At 44.5% G+C, this 22,419-nt stretch overlaps 1 protein-coding gene across 4 annotated transcripts in view; it reads left to right on the plus strand.

The window, feature by feature from the left end:
- The first annotated feature begins 7,695 nt into the window (after positions 1-7,695).
- The window catches only part of LOC139547707 (neuronal PAS domain-containing protein 1-like), a 43,257-nt gene continuing 28,533 nt past the window's right edge, over positions 7,696-22,419 (plus strand). For 2 of the 4 annotated variants that reach the window (XM_071356709.1, XM_071356713.1), the window contains exons 1-2: positions 7,696-7,881; positions 11,927-12,669. The gene's annotated coding sequence lies outside the window, so the exon portion shown is untranslated. Of the gene's footprint in view, positions 7,882-11,763; positions 12,696-22,419 lie in introns of those variants that run through there. The other 2 variants (XM_071356711.1, XM_071356710.1) reach the window with 2 other exon arrangements.

A 22,419-nucleotide genomic window follows, 5' to 3' on the forward strand; every position in this document is an offset into this window, starting at 1 on the left:
AATTCTATGGTTGTAGCCAAGCCTAATTGTTGAGTCATAATGAGATTGGAATGTTGGCTTGAATTCTTTATTATGGCCAAAAATCTCAGAATTCTGAAGATTTTAGAATTATTTTTCAAAATTCTTGTTTGTGTCATACATTCTACATACAAAATTCTAGCCCATGGATGCTGTCTCAAAGTTATAAATCTTACATTCTCAGCCAAAGAAATTTTATCTATTTCAAAAAGATTCTAAATAAAGATGACTTGGTAAGTATTGGTTGTCATGGTGCCCTGAGGTAGTCCCGAAGCCACTCCTGCATTGTCTTGGCTGTGTGCTTAGGGTCGTTGTCCTGTTGCAAGGTGAACCTTCGCCCAGTCCGAGGTCCTGAGCGCTCTGGAGAAGGTTTTCATCAAGGATCTCTCTGTACTTTCCTTTTATCTTTCCCTCGATCCTGACTAGTCTCTCAGCCCTTGCCACTGAAAAACATCCCCACAGCATGATGCTGGCTCTACCATGCTTCACCGTATGGATGGTGGCAGGTTTCCTCCAGAAGTGACGCTTGACATTTATGACAAAACGTTCAATCATAGTTTCATCAGACCAGATAATCTTGTTTCTCATGGTCTGAGAGTTTGTAGGTGCCTTTTGGCAAACTCCAAGCGGGCTTTCGTGCCTCTTTTACTGAGGAATGGCTTCCGCCTGGCCACTCTACCATAAAGGCCTGATTGGTGGAGGGCTGCAGAGATGGTTGTCCTTTCTCCCCCGATTGCTCAGTTTTGCCGGGCAGCCAGCTCTAGGACTAGTCTTGGTGGTTCCAAACTTCTTCCATTTAAGAATGTTGGAGGCCACTGTGTTCTTGGGGACCTTCAATGCTGCAGAAATGTTTTGGTACCTTTCCCCAGATCTGTGCCTCAACATAATCCTGTCTCAGAGCTCTATGGACAATTCCTTCGACCTCATGGCTTAGTGGGACCTTTGAATTCAACTGTGGGACCTTATATAGACAGGTGTGCCTTTCCAAATCATGTCCAATCAATTGAATTTACCATAGGTGGACTCCAATCAAGTTGTAGAAACATCTCAAGGATGATCAATCAAAACAGGATGCGCCTGAGGTCAATTTTGAGTCTCATTGCAAAGGGTCTGAATACTTAAGCAAATAAGGTATTTCTGTTATTTAAAAAGAAAATACATTTCTAAACTTTCAAAAAAACTGTTTGCGCTTTGTCATTATGGGGTATTGGTGTACATTGCTGAGGATTTGTATTTATTTAATCCGCTTTTGAATAAGGCTGTAACGTAACAAAATATGGAAAAAGTGAATTATTTCCTAAGGCACTATTTACTTAGCTATTTATTTATTTATTTTACTATTTTTTGTTTTATTTTATGCACTTTGAGATTAGCCTTGTACTACAAGGTATAATGAAAAATACTTTACAAATGTAATAAATAATAATAATAATTATTAGTATTATTCTTCCGGAGGAGCCTGAAAAAGAGCTCTAGGCCTGCCTGTCTGACGAATGTTTCTCACTTCCTGGCTGGTCCACTCCTCCACTCAAGCTACTCCTTTACTGAACTGTATCATCATGTAGAGGTGAAAGACCATTTTTTTTGCTATATTTTTTTCAAGCAACTTTGTCATTCTGTATGAAACGCTCCATTTAAAATATACCTATGATTATTATTCATTAACAATAAAAGGCCTTTACATAATTTTTGGGAAAATGGTCATGTATAGTTTGTCATGTATAGTCCATTCATTGATGTGTCTAGATTAGGGCTTTCCAAACCTGTTCCTGGAGAGCTACCGTCCTGTAGGTTTACACTCCAACTAATCTAGCACACTTGATTCTAATAATCAGCCGCTTGATAAGGTGAATCGGGTTAGTTACAACTGGGGTTGGAGAAAAGAAACCTACAGGAGGGTACTGTAGCTATTCAGGAACAGGTCTAGATGTCTCTGTGTTTAAGGCCCTGTTACTGGGTTGATTATGTGAGGATCTGATAGTTAGGAACAGTTTACCTGGAGACAGCCAACAGAGAGAGGGAGAGAGTGAGGATCTGCATTAGCCAGGGAGCTGGGCCCGTACTCACAAAGCATCTCAGAGTAGGAGTGCTAATCTAGGATCAGGTCCCCACATTTTCCCTCTTTGTGATCTACAAGGCTAAATTGATCCTAGATCAGCACTCCTATTGTGAGATGCTTTGTGAGGCCCTGATGGTTAGGAACAGTGGTCCTGGAGACTGAGCCCAGCCCAGAGAGAGACAGAGGGAAGACCTGTATTGGCCAGGGCAGTTTGATGCCTTTAGCTAAATGATGGTGGCAGATGGAGGGATTGCTTTGGGAAGTTGTAATCCATCATGATTTCAGATGGACTCACAGCAGCGCTATGATTTTGGGGTTATGGTCTGGAGCTGTGATTGATGTGACGTGGAGGCTGGTGTAGTGTGTGCATGCGTGTGTGTGTAGTGCAGGGGAGATGGGAGTATCAGGGTGGACTGCCCAGCTTGGAAGTATAGGTTCCCAGAATGGTTCTCTTGTGTTAGAGTTATTATCTTATGGGAAGACTCTTGTGATAAAGGTTTCTGTCAACCAATTTGTAACCGTCACTGCAACATTCTCATTATGTTATACAAACATTTCCTTGAATGGTTAGGAACTGTGTTTTGACTCTGGTGTGTGTGTGTGTGTGTGTGTGTGTGTGTGTGTGTGTGTGTGTGTGTGTGTGTGTGTGTGTGTGTGTGTGTGTGTGTGTGTGTGTGTGTGTGTGTGTGTGTGTGTGTGTGTGTGTGTGTGTGTGTGTGTGTGTGTGTGTGTGTGTGTGTGTGTATTTTTGCCTTTCAGCGTTTTCACTGTCTAAATGTACACCTACAGTTGAAGTCGGAAGTTTACATACACCTCAGACAAATACATTTAAACTCAGTTTCACAAATCCTGACATAAAATTCCCTGTCTTAGGTCAGTTATATCACCACTTTATTTTAAGAATGTGAAATGTAAGAATAATAGTAGAGAGAATGATTCATTTCAGCTTTTATTTCTTTCATCACATTCCCAGTGGGTCAGAGTTTACATACACTCAATTAGTATTTGGTAGCATTGCCTTTTAAAATTGTTTAACTTAGGTCAAACATTTAAGGTAGCCTTCCACAAGCTTCCCACAATAAGTTGGGTGAATTTTGGCCCATTCCTACTGACAGAGCTGGTGTAACTGAGTCAGGTTTGTAGGCCTCCTTGCACGCACATGCTTTCTCAGTTCTGCCCACAAATGTTCCATAGGATTGAGGTCAGGGCTTTGTGATGGCCACTCCAATACCTTGACTTTGTTGTCCTTAAGCCATTTTGCCACAACTTTGGAAGTATGCTTGGGGTCATTGTCCATTTGGAAGACCCATTCGGGACCACGCTTTAACTTCCTGACTGATGTCTTGAGATGTTGCTTCAATATATCCACATACATTTCCTCCCTCATGATGCCATCTATTTTGTGAAGTGCACCAGTCCCTCCTGCAGCAAAGCACCCCCACAACATGATGCTGCCTTCCCCCGTGCTTCACGTTTGGGATGGTGTTCTTCGGCTTGTAAGCGTCCCCCTTTTTTCTCCAAACATAACAATGGCCAAACAGTTCTATTTTTGTTTCATCAGACCAGAAGACATTTCTCCAAAAAGTATGATCTTTGTCTTTTTTATGGCGGTTTTGGAGCAGTGGCTTCTTCCTTGCTGAGCGGCCTTTCAGGTTTTGTTGATATAGGACTCATGATATAGGACTCACCTGTTTCCGCCAGCATTTTCACAAGGTCCTTTGCTGTTGTTCTGGGATTGATTTGCACTTTTCGCACCAAAGTACGTTCATCTCTAGGAGACAGAACGCGTCTCCTTCCTGAGCGGTATGATGGCTGCGTGGTACCATGGTGTTTATACTTGCGTACTATTGTTTGTACAGAGGAACGTGGTACCTTCAGGCGTTTGGAAATTGCTCCCAAGGATGAACCAGACTTGTGGAGGTCGACAATGTTTTTTCTGAGGTCTTGGCTGATTTCTTTTGATTTTCCCATGATGTCAAGCAAAGAGGCACTGAATTTGAAGGTAGGCCTTGAAATACATCCACAGGTATACCTCCAATTGACTCAAATGATGTCAATTAGCCTATCAGAAGCTTCTAAAGCCATGACATAATTTTCAGCAATTTTCCAAGCTGTTTAAAGGCACAGTCAACTTAGTGTATGTAAACTTTTGACCCACTGGAATTGTGATACAGTGAATTATAAGTGAAATAATCTGTCTGTAAACAATTGTTGGAAAAATTACTTGTTTCATGCACAAAGTAGATGTCCTAACGGACTTGCCAAAACTATAGTTTGTTAACAAGAAATTTGTGAAGTGGTTCAAAAAAGAGTTTTAATGACTCCAACCTAAGTGTATGTAAACTTCTGATTTCAACTGTATGTGTACAGCGTAATACGTGGGTGCACTCATGCATGTGAATGTGTTAGCCATGGTTTGCCAGGACGCTCCCTTGCCGTGTGTGTTATCGTATTTCTTTAAGCTGAAGCATTTGTCTGTCTCTATCTCTTCCCCCTACAGGTTGAAGTCACACCCAAGTTAATTCTTCAATTAGCATGAGCCAGATATTCGAGGAAGATCGGAGGGCCCGCCAATCGATGTCCAATTAGCGAGGCCTCGTGGACCAGGTGAGACCAGGGGAGAGGGGGACCTCACCGGGCATGTAAGGGGTGGGGGGACTGGGGGGGGGGGGGGGGGGGTCTTCTTGAGGGTGTATGTGGATGGATGTTAGATTCTCCATCAAGCTGTGCTGAGACCAGTGTAATTAATCAATTTAAGATGGCTGATTGCAGATGACTTTGGGAATGCAGGAGTGACCAGCCCTAGAGAGAGAAAGAGAGAGAGAGAGGGCGAGAGGGAAAAAAAAAGAAAGCGCAAAGAGAGAGAGACAAAGGGAAAGAGTGAAAGACAGAGAAGGAGCAGGGATGTGCATTGGCATAATCATCTGTGAGTTTGTATATTAGGTACCATTAAAGTGTTAGCGTATCTGCTCTAGAAGGGACAGGAGGAAGCGCAGCCCCTCAGCAGATGTCTTTTTGGTCGATGGATGGATGAGCCACGAGTGTCTCATTATTCCAACGCTAATATGCTCCGAAGGCACTATTTAGAGCTTTGTTAATAGACTATTGGTTTGTTTTAATGCATTTGTGCCTGCTGTTTGACTACTCCTACAGTATGTACTTGTTTTCCTTTAGTTCAGCTACTGTTGCACATTCATCTTTATGATTTGCACATTCATCTTTATGATTTGCACTTTCATCTTTATGATTTGCACATTCAATTGCATGATTTTTACCGTTTAGAAGCCGAGGCACATGATTTTAAATGTTTTTGTTGAAGCTGGGCTGAAGTACGTTTAGGGAAGCTTTCATTCTATCTCAACAATCTCATTTAAATACAAATGTAATATCTTGGGGATTGGGAAAAGTGCTTTATGAATGGAATACGGTGATTTCTTATTACAGTATTATGAGTCCTCGACCTTGGTACAGTGACCTACAGAACGTCATATTTTACACTTGTTCTCTGTGTAACAACGTTTAATGTCACCACTAATGTAGAGCGTTATTGTACGGCAAAAGAGCACGATTCTGTATGTGTGTGTGTCTCTGTCACCTAAGCTTGCTCTAGCCGTATGTGCCAGTAAATTTGAATATCTATTGATTAGTTCTGGCAATGTCTGATAGACAGATCTGTGTTAATACCACTCAAGACAGCCACAATGTCACACGTACAAACACACACACACACACACACACACACACACACACACACACACACACACACACACACACACACACACACACACACACACACACACACACACACACACACACACACACACACACAGCCAGCGACCGTGGCTTGAGGCATCCTATTCGCCCACGGCTCTCCCAACTGAACAACACTAGCTGATTAGAGAAAGACAGAAAGAGGCAGGGAGAGAGAGCGAGACAGAGAGACGAGGCAAAGAGTTCTTGATAGAAATAGGTAAATAGAGAGAGAGGGGGAAGAGAGAGAAAGAGAGAGGCAGAAAAAGAGAGCGAGAAAGTGAGGACGCAAGAGAGTGTCCGCCTGTCTCCGCTGCCGCCAGAGGCGAACAGACAGCCACTCCGCTGCAGGAATGCTAATTCAACAAGCTGTTTCTTTTTCTCTCATTTTACTTCTCTTCCCCTCTCTCAGAGACAAGACTGTTTTATGGGCTTTGATGAGGATGATGGTGCTGCCACTAACATACATGATGAAACAAGGTGTGTGTGTGTGTGTGTGTACGTGCATGCGTGTGTGTTTGGAGTCTGGGACAGACACTCTTTCACCCCTACACCTTCCTTGTTTCCACCTCTCTCCCTCCATCCTAAAGGTTTCTCCTTGCTTCACTTCCACAGCCCAAAATGCCCCCACCCCTCGGCTCATTCACAGGCATCATGTTTGTCTGCGGCTCAGTGGCCATGGCGACAGTGTTGTCGGTGGGAGGTCGTGGGGTCAGGGGCCAATCGCAGGTCACGTAGTTGACTATCTGTCTGTGTCACAGGGTGGTCACCTTTGACCCGTGCCTTGCAGCCCCGTCTGAAAGATGAGACAGAGAGCAGTTGTTTCGTGAGACATCCAAGAGGATAAATGTCTGTTTGTTTAAACACCCAAGCCAGTCATTCTATCATTTGAAGCATTCACATCACAGCGCAATGCCCCTGCCCAGTAAAAACAAGTATTATTTCTCCCTTGAACTAATGCACAGAGCCCTGCTGTTCTAACTGTCATCTGTTAAATTTCAGGACGTAACCTTGAATCTAGCGTCTCCCCCATCTCCCCCTGGCTTTCAGCAGGCCCACGGCATCTTCAGAGGTTGGAGACTCTTGAAGTGTGATCCATTTAGATAGTGGTTAGTTTCTTCCTGTGCACACAACCACTCATGCACGCTCACACACACACACACACACACACACACACACACACACACACACACACACGTGTGCCCGTACAAACACACACACACACACACACACACACACACACACACACACACACACACACACACACACAATCACGTACACGCAGTCGTGCAGTTTTTTTGGTTGAAAGTCATCCCAGATAAGCTTGACAGACAGGTAGTAAATGTTTGGAAAGTGTATGTCTCGAGTTATGGTTATATGCTTCTTTAGGTACATTTATACTATTTACAATTTTAAAATAGACAAGCAATAATACAATTATTGTGTTTTATTTTCAGGGTTTCAACTTGATCAGTTTGAATGCCTGCTCATTGCTTTTCTACTTCAGTTCAAATACATTATGTTGTCTAAATCATCCCCTTCTGGTTGTTTTCCCCCGTACGCTGTATGTGAAGGTTTACATTGAACATTCCAGCCTTGTATATCATCTCACTTACATTCGCCTCACTCCAGCCCCACATCTCCCCATGCTCCATCCCTCTATTTTCTTATCTGTTTTCCTCTCCTCTCTCTCTCTCTCTCTCTCTCTATTTCTCTCTCTTTCTATCGGTCTCTCTTTTCTCTGGCTCCTCTGGCTGGTCCCCCTGTGGCACACCGTGTCGTGTCCCTAATTTATTTATAATTAGTGCTCTTTGTCGGGATGCGCGGGGAATGTTAAAGTACAAGCCACTCCGCTCTGGGTACAAATGGGCTAGTGTTCCTGCCTCTCCTCAACACACCAACATAGCGACCCACCGGCCAGTAGGGAGAGCTCTGCTGCTAGCCGCAACCACAGCCCCAGACAAAGGCCAGCACCTTAGGACGCAGCGGCACACACACGCGTACACGCACGGACGGACGCGGGCATATGCACACATGCTCACACAGATATACAGGTAAATGGTTGAGACGGAATGGAAAGCGACGTACCGACTGCTTTTCGGCGTTAGTAATAGGCATTTGTTATTGCGTTGCAATTTTGAACATGATTTATAACGTATTTAAAAAGGGTCCTGAGTGAAATGAGTGAGTGTTTTCGTTTCTAGGTTTTCTTTGGTTGTTGGTGTAGTAAGACTGGGCATGAATTATAACTGTTAGCATTTCTTATCACGTCTATTAACGTCAACCGTGTCATACTTCATTTACCTCAGCAAGAATGGCAGTAGTGACAGGACACACACACACACACACACACACACACACACACACACACACACACACACACACACACACACACACACACACACACACACACACACACACACACACACACACACACACTTGTGATCAGCCAGCAGGAAGAGCTTTTGTCCTTGGGCTGGGAGGGCACCTGGCTCCTCTCCCGTCCTTGTGATCCCTCCGTTCCTTCCCTCTCGTGCGTTCTATCCCTCCTCTATCCCTCTCTTCCTCTTCCCCCTCTCTTCTCCTCGGATCCCTTCATCCCCCCCCATCTCTCTGTCCTCCGCCCAAGGCAATGCCGTCCTGCAGGCTTTGATCAGAGGGCCAGGGAGGAGAGAGGAACTGGGTCAAAAAGTTGTGCTGGAGACTGCAGGAGAACAAGGGTGGAATATCGAGTAGGTGAGAGCGAGAGAAAGGGAGAGATAGAAAGATAGAAGGGAGGGAGGTAGAGCGAGATGGGGAGCGTAAGATGGGGTAATCTAGAGAGAGTAGGGAGGGAGAGGGTCGGGATGAGTGGGAGATCGGGAGATACATAGCGAGGGAGGGAGGGAGAGAGAGGGGGAGAATAGGGAAGAGGATGCCTGAACTGAGGGAGTGTAGAGAAGATAAAAAGAAAACCAAAGGAAGCAACAGGAGGGGATAGAGGAGAAGGACGTGGGAAAGGAGAGGTGTCTTAATTGAGTGAAAAGTAAAAAGACAACACGTTTATCTCGGACGTGACACTCAGCATGTAGGCAGTGGGTCAGAGGATCGGGCTTTCACTTATAGGACAGTGTGTGCCTGCTCGTGTGAGTCTGGCCCTGTTTGACTTGGCTCTGTGTTTTTAGCTCATTAGGATGCATGGTTTGTTAATATTCAGATCGATGGATTAATATGCGTCTGGTGTTTCTGCCCTCCTTGTGTCGTCAGCTCACATAGGGCTGAGGGGGAGAGGTGGAGGAAGGGGATATGGTGGAGGGCAGATTGGGGAGAGGAGGGGGTAGAAAGGGTTACAAGGGGAGGGTAGGTTGGGGTGCGATCTGGCCAAGGAGGTTTATGGGGCTGTGCGGTCTGTCACTGGGGATGGTGGGGTGGGAGGGGTGAGGGATTTAAAGGGGAGGAGGGAACCAGAAGTGTTTGGTTCTGGAGTAATTGGACCAAGGGGAGGTTAACCATACGCTAATGCGCACACACACATGCACAATCATACACAGGCATGCACACATACACTAGTGCATACGGTATACACATGCAGACACACACACACACACGTATGCAAACACACACAAATATCCAGGCGCCAACGAGCCACTCAGGCTAGCACAAACGAGGACAGCAAATGAAAGTGGTAATTACTTTTAAGACTAGAGAAGTGAAGGATTGTGTGGCGGAGAGCAATGGGTCACTGTTGAATGGAGAACAGGAAATCAACGAGACAGTGGGCGAGACAGATACACATCTCAATGAAACGTAGAGCAGCTCACTCAACAAAGGGGGAAAAAAGCGGATTAATGGGTACATGTCCTCTAAGAATATCTTCTGAACGATTTGGAATCATTTCCATGAAGCAGATTCTGTCTTCCATGTTCCCTCATGCATATTGCATACAGGCCAGGGATAATATAGAAAGCGTATTGTTATTTTGCTATATGCCACCTGGTGCAATGTATTTTATAGGGCTCTTACAGTCATTAACGCCATCGTTGTATTTTACGGTTTTGTTTTATAGTCACAGCGGATAACAACACATCTGTTTTTTGTATTTTTTGGCACTGGGAACCTAAGTAAACAGATTTGAGGAATATAACACTTCACATTTAAGGTTCTTCACTTCTTGTTATTAAAAAATAATGACACATTTGTATTATTAGTCAAATATAATATTTCGCAAGACTTTGTTGGAGCTTTTTTTAATCTATTTCCCCCAGAATACTTTTTGAGCATGCTGGGCGGAGCCAGGTGAGCTCAGAGGGTATAGAGGCGGGTCTCTCTTAGCGTCCAATAGGGTCACACACATCAATATCAGCGATCATATGGGCAGAGACGAAAGAAGAAGCGAGACGTCCCACTCCCCAAAAAATGTCTGGTTCATACACAGTCAATGAACTAATAAGCAGACCAGACCCAGCTGCTAATGCATTGGTGCCTATGGGAGAGCCATAGATACGTTAAGCGTACCGGAACTGAAAAGTATTCCCAGTGTAAACAGAGTGGGACATCTTCATTTATTCACCATCTTTGATATGGGTCATTGAAGTCTGAATGACACTAACTCCTGGGGGTGCCCTAAGGCAATGTTGATACTTGTGCTCATGACTGTTCCCAAGGTGATATTTTTAAGACACAAGGGGGTTCCTTGTTTTGATATGGGAGTGCCTGGCAACTCTGTACAGACCTGTATTCCGAACCCTGTGGATGATTTATTATATATGGAGACCGACACACGTCCCCGTGAGTCACTCCTTCAAGGGCGTTGCAGGAAGGCTTGGAGGGCAAAATCACCCACTCTGTCTCTCCGTCTCACAGCGGATCTCTTCTAAAAACAGACAGAAGAGAGGAGTAGACACACACAAACACAACCCCCAAAAGGCCCTTCTCTCGCTTTGGGCTTCTTCTTTTGAGTGGGGGAACTTTTTACTCCCGTTCTCAGTGTTGTTTTTGTTCTAGTGGCTGGGCTGTCGGCTGTTTAAACTGCTGAGAGGTGGGGGTCCACTGGGGGTGTTTGAGGACTTTACTGGCCCCTCTCTCTCGCTCTTTCATTCACGGTCGTGGCTGCCTTCACATCAATGAGCCAGGGAGACCAAAACACTGAATGCGTCTTCATTTGCCTGAACTTTTCACACGCCTCTCTTTTTGTTGCTACGAGTCAGCTCGTTTCCGTCGCCCGCCCGGGTACCAAAGTAGCACTTTTCTTCTCCCTTCTGTCCCTTTCCGTCGCACAATGTTAAGCCCATTTTTAGCTTGACATAATCTAAAATGGTACTTATCTGATTTTATGTCCACCTCAATGCATTAACTTCAGCTATTTCCCCTTTATGTAGCTGTTTTCTTTTTTTGGTGAGTGCAGTGAGGGAGAGAGGGAGCGGGGAAGAGAGAGAGAGGGAGAGAGAGAGGGAGGGAGAGAGCGGGGAAGAGAGAGAGAGAGCGGGGAAGAGAGAGAGAGGGGGAGATTTGAGACCCAGACCACGGAGTAGACAGCCTATCAGTATTCAGTGGAGAAAGTGAGTGATGGAGGGAGAGAGATGGAGAGAGAAAAAAGGAGGGGGGATGTATCAATATTCTGAGTAGTGTTTGAGGGCAAGGGGAACGAACAGAGGAGAGGGGGAAGGGGGGACCGAGGGTGGAGGAAGGGAGGGAGGTTGGCGGGAGAGTACTTGAGTGAGTCTCTGAATGTGATTATTTGCTCATGTATGCACATGCTTGTGTGTGTGTGCGCATATGTGTGTGTTTGTGCGTGTGTGTTTGTGCGTAAATCTGTTGGTGCGCTTGCGCGTGCATGTGTGTGTGTGTGTAAATGCTTGTTCACTTGCACCCTCTGTGTGATTGTTTTGCAGATGCTCACTTGGGTGCGTAATGTGGACGTATTTGTTGGATAGACTTTGTATAAGACCAGGGAAACAGTTTACAATGTGTTTGTATGTGATGGAATCTCCCACTTGCTTCAGTTACACATACCCTCCCTCTCTCTCTCCCTTCCTTCCTTCCTTCTCTCCCTCCCTCTTTCTCTCTCTCTCCCTCTCTCTCCCTCTCTTTTGCTTGTCTTTTACTCTCCCTGCTAATCAGCATTTGAAAGGCAGCTTTGACAGAGAAAGAAAGTGAGGGGCTGCGGGAGGAGGGGGTAAACGAAAGCAAGAGACAGTGAGTGAGAGAGAGAGAGAGAGGAAAAGCGAGGGAGAGAGAGACCGAAGCAAGAGCTGTACAACCATGCCTTTTATATTTACTAGCGACTGAGGGGAAGAGAGAGCGAGAGAGGGTGAAGAGAGAGACAACCGGTGTGCGCAGCTTTCCCAAGAGGAAATGAAAAGAAAGAAGCTCAGCGAAGAGAGAGAGGGAGAGAAGGAGTGAGAGCGAGAGAGAGAGAGAGAGAGGAGGAGTGAGAGCGAGAGGGAGCATGCCGGCGAGAGAGCGAGGGAGAGAGAATCTCACGCTGGCTGTCTCCTAATCCTAGTCCATCTCTAAGAAGTGGCGGAGGGAGCAGAGTGTTAGTGAAGTGATCCTGAGCCAGCATAGCCTCTCTTCTCCACCAGCTAGCACCACTTGCGTACTCACACACACACACACACACACTTGCAACGGATTCCGCGGTGGGTCCGCCTTCCTGCGTGTCCAGGTCTTTTGTGAGCGTGAGGGGATTGCCTCCAGTCGGTCCAGCCTCTCAGCCCAGCAAGCCCACCCCCAGTGCGTTTGGGAGCAGGGGACCCCAGCCGGGCCGTTTTGGGGGGCACAGGAGTCTGAAGGATAGAGGACGAAGAGGAAAAAGTACGTCCACTCAGAGTAGGGGAGTCAACGCTGGAAATGCCCATCAGGTGAGGCCATCCTGGAACAAGTTCTGGTCAGTGTACACACGCATACACACACACACACACACACACACACTTCCACTGTTTGATGAAGTTGATTTGATGTTGTAGAAACTGGATGACATTCCAACAGTCATGTGAGTGTTATGTACTTAGATGGTTATGTCAGTTTGAGAGTGTATTTTAGATGTCACGTTTATTGAATAATGACCGTTACTTGTTTCAGAGCGTTTTAGGGGAAGTCTCACTTTTTGTATGTCATCTACTCTCCTCATTTCTAAGCAAAGTTTGGAAGATGTCATACGTGCTGGCACATGATAGTCCTCTGCTCTTAAAAAAAGTGTCTGAGCCGTAACAACACGTCATTTACTGGTAAATATTCACCTTTGAACTAGATTAATAGCGTCTGGGGAAATATCAGTGTGTATCATTAGTTCAATTTACCTCGGACAGGAAAACAATTTAGTTACAAGAAATGTGAAATAGTGTATTTTAAATTTAGAATTGGATGGATATGTGATATTTTTGGTCCCGGAGAAGGAAAACACATTGGATATAAATATGTGTGTAAATATCTGTTTTTGTTTTTTTGTCTGCTCAGGACTGGATGTATTGTCTGTGTATTTACCGTAACTCTCTAAAGTAAACTGGATAAAAGTTGTTTCCATAACAGACATAGGAAAAGGACTTGCTTCCTAAGTTGTTTATTTCTGCCAGCGCACTGAAAGGTCAACATCTATTATTATCATTAAAGCCATTGTTGTTTTTAATATATAAATATTGTAATTTCCTGTCCTCTGTAGCTCGTTCAGAATAGTATTAGTGAGCTGCTGTAAAGGAACGAGAGAAAAGGCCAGTTGGCTGGACGGATGATTGTAGTGCTTTAGGGCACTAACAGCAGGTGGCCATAATTGGGTAAATGACTGTTACAAAATGCCTGTGTAATCTGGTGCCTAGTGATAAAATTGTAAATATCACCAATGTTATTATATAATGACACCAATCAAAAGAACAGGGATCAGGTATATTATGCTTGACTATGTTGTTCATCTAAGGCTCTGTTAGCTGTGTGTTTATAGAGGCACAGCACAACTATATAAAAGGGAGGACAGAAGAGTGACTTAGGAAAGACATTAACAAACAAATGTGTGTGTGTGTGCAATCATGTGTGCGTGTGCGCAAACAAACACAGGGACCAGTGTTTTTACCCAGGTGTGTCCTGGTCCGCCTTCACGGAGTGTGTTGTTTGTTGACGGTAATTGAATGTTTCTGGGCTGTGTGAGTGTGTTGTGAGGTATAACAGCACATGATCCTACCACCACCACCATCTGTAGGGCTCCACCTGCTCAGTCACTGCAGCTGTAAGGAGAAATCCCTCCACCCAATAATACACAGCCACTTCATAGACCACACTGAAAGTGTTGATTCCAGAAGATGGTTTCAGGCTGTGGTGGTTGTGTGTATCACCAAAACGATTTGAAAACCGCTCCAGACGTGATTGGTCTCACAGACGCTGGCTATTTCTAAAGTCACTCGCTCCTATAGGCTCTGAAAGGAGAAGATGGGCATTGTGTCCGTCAATCAGTAATAGCTCACGTTCGTCCTTGTTGACCGCGGACCGTGTTCAAACCAGAACTTGTCTTTTTTAATTTGTTTCTATCTCTGTCTGTTTTGGGGATTTGACATTCTGGACCGTGTCCTTTTCCGTACTAGCGAGAATACGCAGTCGAGCTCGCAAAATGACTTTAACATTTTCCCACGATATGGAGAGACGCTTGGGTGAAGGGATCGTCCTGGGCAACCGGGCCGTGATATATTTTGCTCTGTTGAATAACATGTCAATGGACTAACCTTATTGCAGCGAACGGGGGTCTGAGAGGCAACAGTCACATAGAGGAGATGTCTGGAACAATTCTCGGTCTGACAGGTTGACATTGGGATGGCGTCGGTAGTTGTGGATGGGGAAAGACGTGTTTGAAGACCGTCAGATAGTCATTGAAATGTCCTTTTCTGAAGACTTTCTTCAGGGCCAAGAAAAGGTAAATATGTAGACCGATGGATAGACGTTCTCGTTTGTTTGACTGTTGATTCACCATCAAAGAGGACAGACAGACACACTCACACACAGAGGTGTCTGACTGTTGACACACACATACACACACACACACACACACACACACACACACACACACACACACACACAACGAGCGAGAGAAGTGTGCGAGTGGGACAGATATTGGCTGCGTCAGTGACAGAGGGTGTCAGCTCAGTGTCAGTGAGATGTGTTTAGTGTCACACTCTGCTGACCTGATCTCCGGTCAGGCTGTCCACTCTGTCCCGCTGTGGCTCCTTACATAACCCCTGCTGTCATTCACACACTGCCCTGCAGGGAGCCAGCGGCGCGAAGAGTTACACACACACACACACATACATACACACACCGGACGGACGCATGCACACACATACACACGCACACATAGATACACACACACACGTATATAAACACACACACGGATGCAAACATGCATACATACAGGTAATTGCCAAAATCATAGAAACACTGGAGTAAATGGGGGATACAAAGCTCATTGAAAGCAGGTGCTTCCACACAGGTGTGGTTCCTGAGTTAGTTAAGCAATTAACATCCTATCATGCTTAGGGACATGTATAAAAATGCTGGGCAGGTCATTATTTTGGCTACCATGGCTATGTCCCCATAGGATGACAAGGCCCCCCATCCACAGGGCACGAGTGGTCGGTTTAATGAGCGTGAAAACGTTGTAAACCATATACCATGGCCGTCTCAGTCACCTGATCTCAATCTTATTGAACACTTATAGGAGATTCTGGAACGGTGCTTGAGACTGCGTTTTCTACCACCATCAACAAAACACCAAATTATGGGAATTTCTTGTGGAAGATTGGTGTCGCATCCCTCCAATAGAGTTCCAGACACTTGTAGAATCGATGCCAAGGTGCATTGAAGCTGTTCTGGTTCGTGGTGGTCCAACGCCCTATTAAGACACTTTATGTTGGTGTTTCCTTTATTTCAAAAGAGTTATTTGGCTGTCCCCATAGGAGAGACATTTTTGGTTACAGCTAGAACCTTTTTTGGTTAAAGGTAGAACCCTTTTGGGTTCCATGGAGAACCCTCGGTGGAAAGGGTTCTAAATGAAACCCAAAATGGTTCTACCTAGAACCAAACAGATTCTACCTGGAACCAAAAAGGTTTCTTCAAAGGGTTCTCATATGGGGACAGCGAAGAACCCTTTTAGGTTCTAGATAGCACCTTTTTTTTCTGAGATTGTACAGACACGTGTCGTCATACACACAAATAAATTCAAATGTCGACAAAATGAAATGCGCTAGACAAGGTGGAATCGGTCAAATTAATTATCCGTGAAATGGCGGTGGAAACGCCTTTATGTGCTAATATTGATGTAAGTATCTTCATAGTAAACTTGGAGTCATCGAAGTAAACTTGGAGTCACGCAGCGATATGTTGTGTGGTTCTCCCAGGTTCCCGCTTGGACTGGGGAACGCTTCAGTTTATTAGGCTACAGATGAAATAAGTGACGATGAACTTCACAGGGTGGTGAAAGTGCACGGTGATGAGCTTGACGCTCCTTTCCAATAAATATCCAGGGTATTCTTCTGGTGACATGATGATCTGTGATTGGCTGCCATTTTGTCCATAATAACCTCATCATGTAGTAAACTATACCTGCACACATGCCAAGAACAGAGTGGACACATCTGCGCTATATAACAATTTTGTTTGTGACAAAACCATCAGTAGAGTTGAAAATGTGATGGAAACACATTTCACTTTTTTTTTCTTTTCTTCAGTACATGGGAATTTAACCGCAAAAGTTATTTTTATGTGCACTTCGTCATCACGCACAGCCTTTTATCCGCAACAAGTCAATTTGATGGAAACACATCTCTGGTGGGAAAATGCGCCTATTGTTTTTGTGCAGATTTTTGAATTATTTGCATGAAAATCTGTCACCATTTGGATGAAAATGTAGCTATATTTACAAGCATTTGGTTCTGGTATTTATATACTAATAGAGTGATTCCTCACGAAACCCAGACAAAAAAAGACCATGATTTGGGGGATTTTCACTAAATGTAATCCATAGAATAGTTCTTTGGAGGAAGGATTGTTGACATATATTTGACATTTGTACCTAAAAGCATAATTGAGAAATAATGTATCAAAGTTGACATATTTATGACATTTTGGCCTTACCCAGGCCTCCTGTAAGACTCCATAATGTTTCATCTGTAGAGGCTACAAAGCAACATTGGTGTAATATGAAGCTTGACTGCTTGCTCTGTTATATGAGTAGTATTTTGATTTCAAATACTTTTTTTTACATTCGTTTATGAATATTTAAAGATATAAACATAGCATTAAAAAAAAATTGGCAAATGTTTTTATATATTTGTTCAACATAATATACTCTACGAACATATCAAAGTTCCAAAGTGGGATCTCTGCTACTTTGAGTTCTGATCCAATTTGGGTGCGTTCGTAAAATCACTCTGGCTATCTACTCCGATTTCAGAGCACTCTCGTCTGAGTGTGCCAGAGCGCAGAATAACTGATGAATTTACAAACGCGCAACACTCGTTTTAATATGGCCGGTGTCAGTAAACGAAGGCACATTTGTATCTTTTTTTTTGCCAGGAGCACAGTCAGTCACCAATGCTCTAGGCAACATGAAAACAGCCTAACCAGCTCTGCTATGGCGAGTAAAATGGTCAGAGTGAGGTGTTCTCTCATTTTTGTCTGGAAGTAGCTAGTAAGCTAGCCAACTTTAGCCAGTTAGCTTGGGTGCTTGACTGGCGTTGGGAGGTCGGGAACGCTCTGATCAAACTTACTCCCCGGCCAGAGCGTCCAATTTACAAACAGGCAATCTGACAAAGCTCTGAAATTACAAATGCCCAGAGCGCACCCTGAACGCATTCTGGCACCCCAGAGTGAATTTACGAACATACCCTATGTAAGCATTACCAACAGAGTGAATGTGAAAATGTATTCAAAATGGCTGCCCTCTGCTGGTGATTTGCAGGATGTTCAATGATGCAAGTAAAAGGAGTGCTGTGATTGGTTACATTGCCTACTATGCCAATTTCTCTCTATAAAATGGGCCATAACTTTAAAACTAGCAGAGATCCCATTCTGGAACTTTGATATGCCCATAGAGTATATTATGTTCAACAATATATTGAAATATTCATGTTTATATTTTTCAATATTCATAAATGATTGTATTTAAAAAAAATAATAATAATAATGAAAATACTACTCATATTTGCAGCACCTACAAATGAAACACTATGGAGTCTTAAAGGAGGCCTGGGTAAGGCCAACATGTCATAAACTATGATAAATTATTTCTCAATTATGCTTTTAAATACACATTTCTAATACACGTCAACAATCCATCCTCCAAAGGACCATTCTATGGATTACACTAAGTAAAAATCCCCCAAATCATGGTATTTTTTTTTCTGGGTTTTGTGAGGAATCACTCAATACGAATAGTATTTACCTGTATACTGAAAAAATATATAAACGCTACATGCAACAATTTCAACTATTTTACTGAGTTACAGATCATATCAGGAAATCAGTCAATTGAAACAAATTAATTAGGGCCTAATCTATGGATTTCCCATGACTGGGCAGGAACGCAGCCATCGGTGGCCCTGGGAGGGCATAGGCCCACCCACTGGTGAGCCAGGACCAGCCAATCAGAATGAGCTTTTCCCCACAAAAGGTCTTTAGTACAAACAGAAATACTTTAATACTTTAAGTTTCATCATCTGTCTAGGTGGCTGGTTTCAGACAATTCCGCAGTTGTGGAGGTACTGGGCTGATGTGGTTACACGTGCTCTGCGGTTGTGAGGCCGGTTGGACATACTGCCAAATTCTCTAAAAAGATGTTGAAGGCGGCTTATGGTAGAGAAATTAACATTAAATTCTCTGGCACAAATCTGGTGGACATTCCTGTAGTCAGCATGTCAATTGCACACTCCCTCAAAACTTGAGACATCTGTGGCATTGTTTTGTGTAACAAAACTGCACCTTTTAGAGTGGCCTTTTATTGTCCCCAGCACAAGGTGCACCTGTGTAATGATCATGTTGTTTAATCAGCTTCTTGATATGCCACCTCTGTCATGGATTATCTTGGCAAAGGATAATGCTCACTAACAGGGGTGTAAACAAATTTGTCCACAAACTTTGAGAGAAATCAGCTTTTTCAGCTCATGTAACACGGGACCAACACTTTACATGTTGTATTTACATTTTTGTTCAGTATAAATGTACACTGAGGATATTCAAACACACTCTCTTTAAAATATTGTACTGTACATAAAAGGACAAGGATACAGTATATACACACACTGAAAAATTACGTAAATATTCTTGCTCACTCTTACATACTGCCCCCACAGAAATACAGACCAGTACACCTGCCAAGGAAGAACAGACAACGTGAATAGACATGCATGTGTTAAACCAGGTACAGGGCAGGTGCACTGAAATCCATTCTGCACTCACCTACACAACTTATGCAACCCTTGTAAGCCACTGATACTGGACTGAACTCTCTGACATTTGTATACATGTATTTCTATTTAAATGTATTTCTATGTTAATGTGTCAGCACTTGTGTGTGACCCTGTGTGCTAGTGATGCACAGTTCAGCTGTTTATTCACCCGCACCCACCCGCATGTGCGAATAACCCATCTGCAACCGTCCGACTATATGTAATAAAGGGAAAATCTGAGGCCCGCACCCGACCCCAACCCGACCTCCAACCCGCCAATATAGAAAATGCTCTGAACAGTTCCCGTGTAACTTTTTCTCCCCAAGTTCCCAAAAGCATTTGGTGATTGGTGTGTATCTGGCGCACGCATACAGTTAGGCCGTAAAGCTTAGGCTTATGCACTAATGCCAGATATAAATTATGAATGGAAAACTTCAATGTAGCCTATAGACATGAATTGCACAAGAATTATACATTTATGGATTTTTTATGCCTTTTTCTCTTCATTCAACCTGCTCGCCACCCACCCGCCCTTCACCCACACAATATTTCATGACCCTAAACCCGCCCTGCGGGGTTATGAGTCAACCCGCGCATTACACTGTGTGCTGGGCTATGGCATGTGGTTATTTAGAGGTCAGTGGTGATGGTCTCCCTGCCCGAGGGAAGTGGATTTAGTGTCTTTCTTCTTAACTGTTCCCAGATAAATAAATACAAATCAGGTACAGCAACATTATGCATCTCTCTCTCTATCTTTAAGTCCTTTCTCTTTTCCTTTCGGACGGTTTAGGAGATCTTTGGTGAATTTGTCGCAGTTCTGACTCATAAGTTTTGCTTCAACTTTATATCGTTACGTTTATAAAGCCTTTACCAATACTTCTGTATATCTATATAACTCTAATGTAATTGTATTCATAAGAAATCTTATTTCCCTGCTTATTCCCCTCTCTGATATTAATCTACCGGCTGTCAGGGCTACTACTTTCATGTAGGACTGTTAAAGTTGGTCTGTGGTGTATCGACAGTGTTCACATACAGTATTACCATGCTATCTCAGAGCTCCAGCCCCACGGTGGATCATCATCATTGAAAAGCATGGATTTTCTGTTGCAGCGTGTCCGTGAGGACTAGGACATCAAAGAAAGCCTACTGAGGCCCTATGAAATAAGAGGAGGGAGAGAGCTATCGATTAGTGGAGGTAAACACGAGCAAACTTCCCTCCTCGTTTTGCTCTCTCTATCCACCCCTCTCTCTATCTCCCTTCTCTCGTTCTCTCCACCGATCCTTCTTTCTCTTTATCTCTCCATCTCTCTCCATCCAACCCTCTCCTCTCCATTCATCCTTTCTCTGGAAGGTTCTACAGTAGACCTCTTGGTTCTGGGGTCACTCAGCTATAGGTAGAGTCTGTTTTAGGAATGAACGGTTAACCCAAACTGCTCTTGTTCTCTCGTGGCCGCTCCCTTCGTTCCATTCCATCCCTCCTTCCCTCATTGCCGTGACGATACCTGGGGGTGGGCAGGGTCACTCTGGTCTAATCTAACAGCGTATTGATTCCATTAGATAATTAATGACCCGGTTGGGGGTTGGGGAGGACAGGGAGGGGTGCAGTGGGCGGAGGGAAGTGCTTAAGCCCTTGAGAGTTGGAGAGAACCTTGGGCCAGGAATGAGTCAAGGTCAGACGCAGCCTGCGCTTCGATGTGGAGGTGGCTTGCCGGCTGAGGACCGGAATACCGAACCTTAGAGAGAGAGAGCGAGAGAAAAGTATAGACAGAGAGAGAGGCGAGAGAGGGAGAGAAATCATAATGTCCAACGATCCAGTGTAGCTGTGGATTGATCGGTAGTTGAGTAAAAAGTAAATAGAGAAACATCTACCCATGGAAGACCAGAATACTGAGCTACCTCTTTATGGACACTCCAGCCACTCATCAAGGTCTGTTCACCTATGTGATAATATCCCCCACTGAAAGAAAACATTTCACCTTCTACAAGTAAAATATTGCGCTAGTCTACATAATTGATATGGATGAGTTTTTGCCTCTGTATGGTTTGGACGTTTTCACACCTCCACGGTCCCTCGCTCTCTCTCTCCTTCTGTGAGATGGGGAACCAGCTGTCCTGTCAGGTGGTTGAGGGACCAGTCATACCGTATAGTAAACCTTTTAAAACAGACACTATTTCATCGTGGTAAGAGGAGTAGAAAGAAAACGGGAAACGGGAAGATAACGGGAAACGGTAAAATAAGGAGAGGTGTGCGGGTGTTGTCTTTCCCAGTGTCAAAGCAGACGGCCTAACTGTATCGCTGCACAGGCCAATGTTACCCGGCCAATGTTACCCGGCTAACTCATTTATTTTGTATTTTTTAACGAGCGCTCCAAACATTCTATTCCATTCCATTCACTTCCATTCTATTTTGTTCTATCCTATTCCAACTGACATTACCAGGGCTGACTGTGTCCCTGAGGTGTACAGTTAGGTGGGTGGGGGTCTTAGCTGGTATTTAGACCCAGCTCCCCCCAGCCTTGGCCAGGTCATCTGTGGGGCTCTAGGGGAGAAATGTGAGGCATACAACAGCCATTTCCCTGCAGCCTGGGGAGCCAGTGGCATTCCAGCAGGCAATTGTCTGCGTGCTGTTTGCCTTAAATGTGTTCATTTGCCCGACTCCCCCAGTCAGAGCTCCGTGGGGAGGGTCGGAGCGCTCTAACAAACCTCTGACAGCTGGAGGCTCTAATTAAACGTCCCCCGCTGAAAACAGACAGCGGAGCGGCCAAACGAACTGACTCACCGACCGACCAACCCGACGGAGAGGCTCTGAACGGCGAACGCCCTCCCTTCCAGCCCTGTGCTGTCTACACGAGAGCCAGCCGCAGAGCAGAGAGCAGGGCAGCCACAGCATGAGGGGATCACACAGAGATACACACACACAGATGTAAGCACATGCACGCACATGTCCCACACACAGGTGCTTGGATGCACACGTACGCATGCACACACCCTAATACTTTTAGGTCCTGTAAACCAAAGTCATGCTGTTTTGGCAGGGCTACTGTAAGAGCCTCATCACAGTATGTTTTATATCTGAATAATCTTTTGTTGTTTTCAATAACCCTCCACAGATGACAGGGTTGACATACAGCTTGCTGTTTGCGGTACTGTAGAGAGCGTTTGGCGCGGTCCGTTTGGGGGGAGTGC

This window comes from Salvelinus alpinus, chromosome 21 (assembly GCF_045679555.1).
Source record: "Salvelinus alpinus chromosome 21, SLU_Salpinus.1, whole genome shotgun sequence".
Classification (NCBI taxonomy): domain Eukaryota; kingdom Metazoa; phylum Chordata; class Actinopteri; order Salmoniformes; family Salmonidae; genus Salvelinus; species Salvelinus alpinus.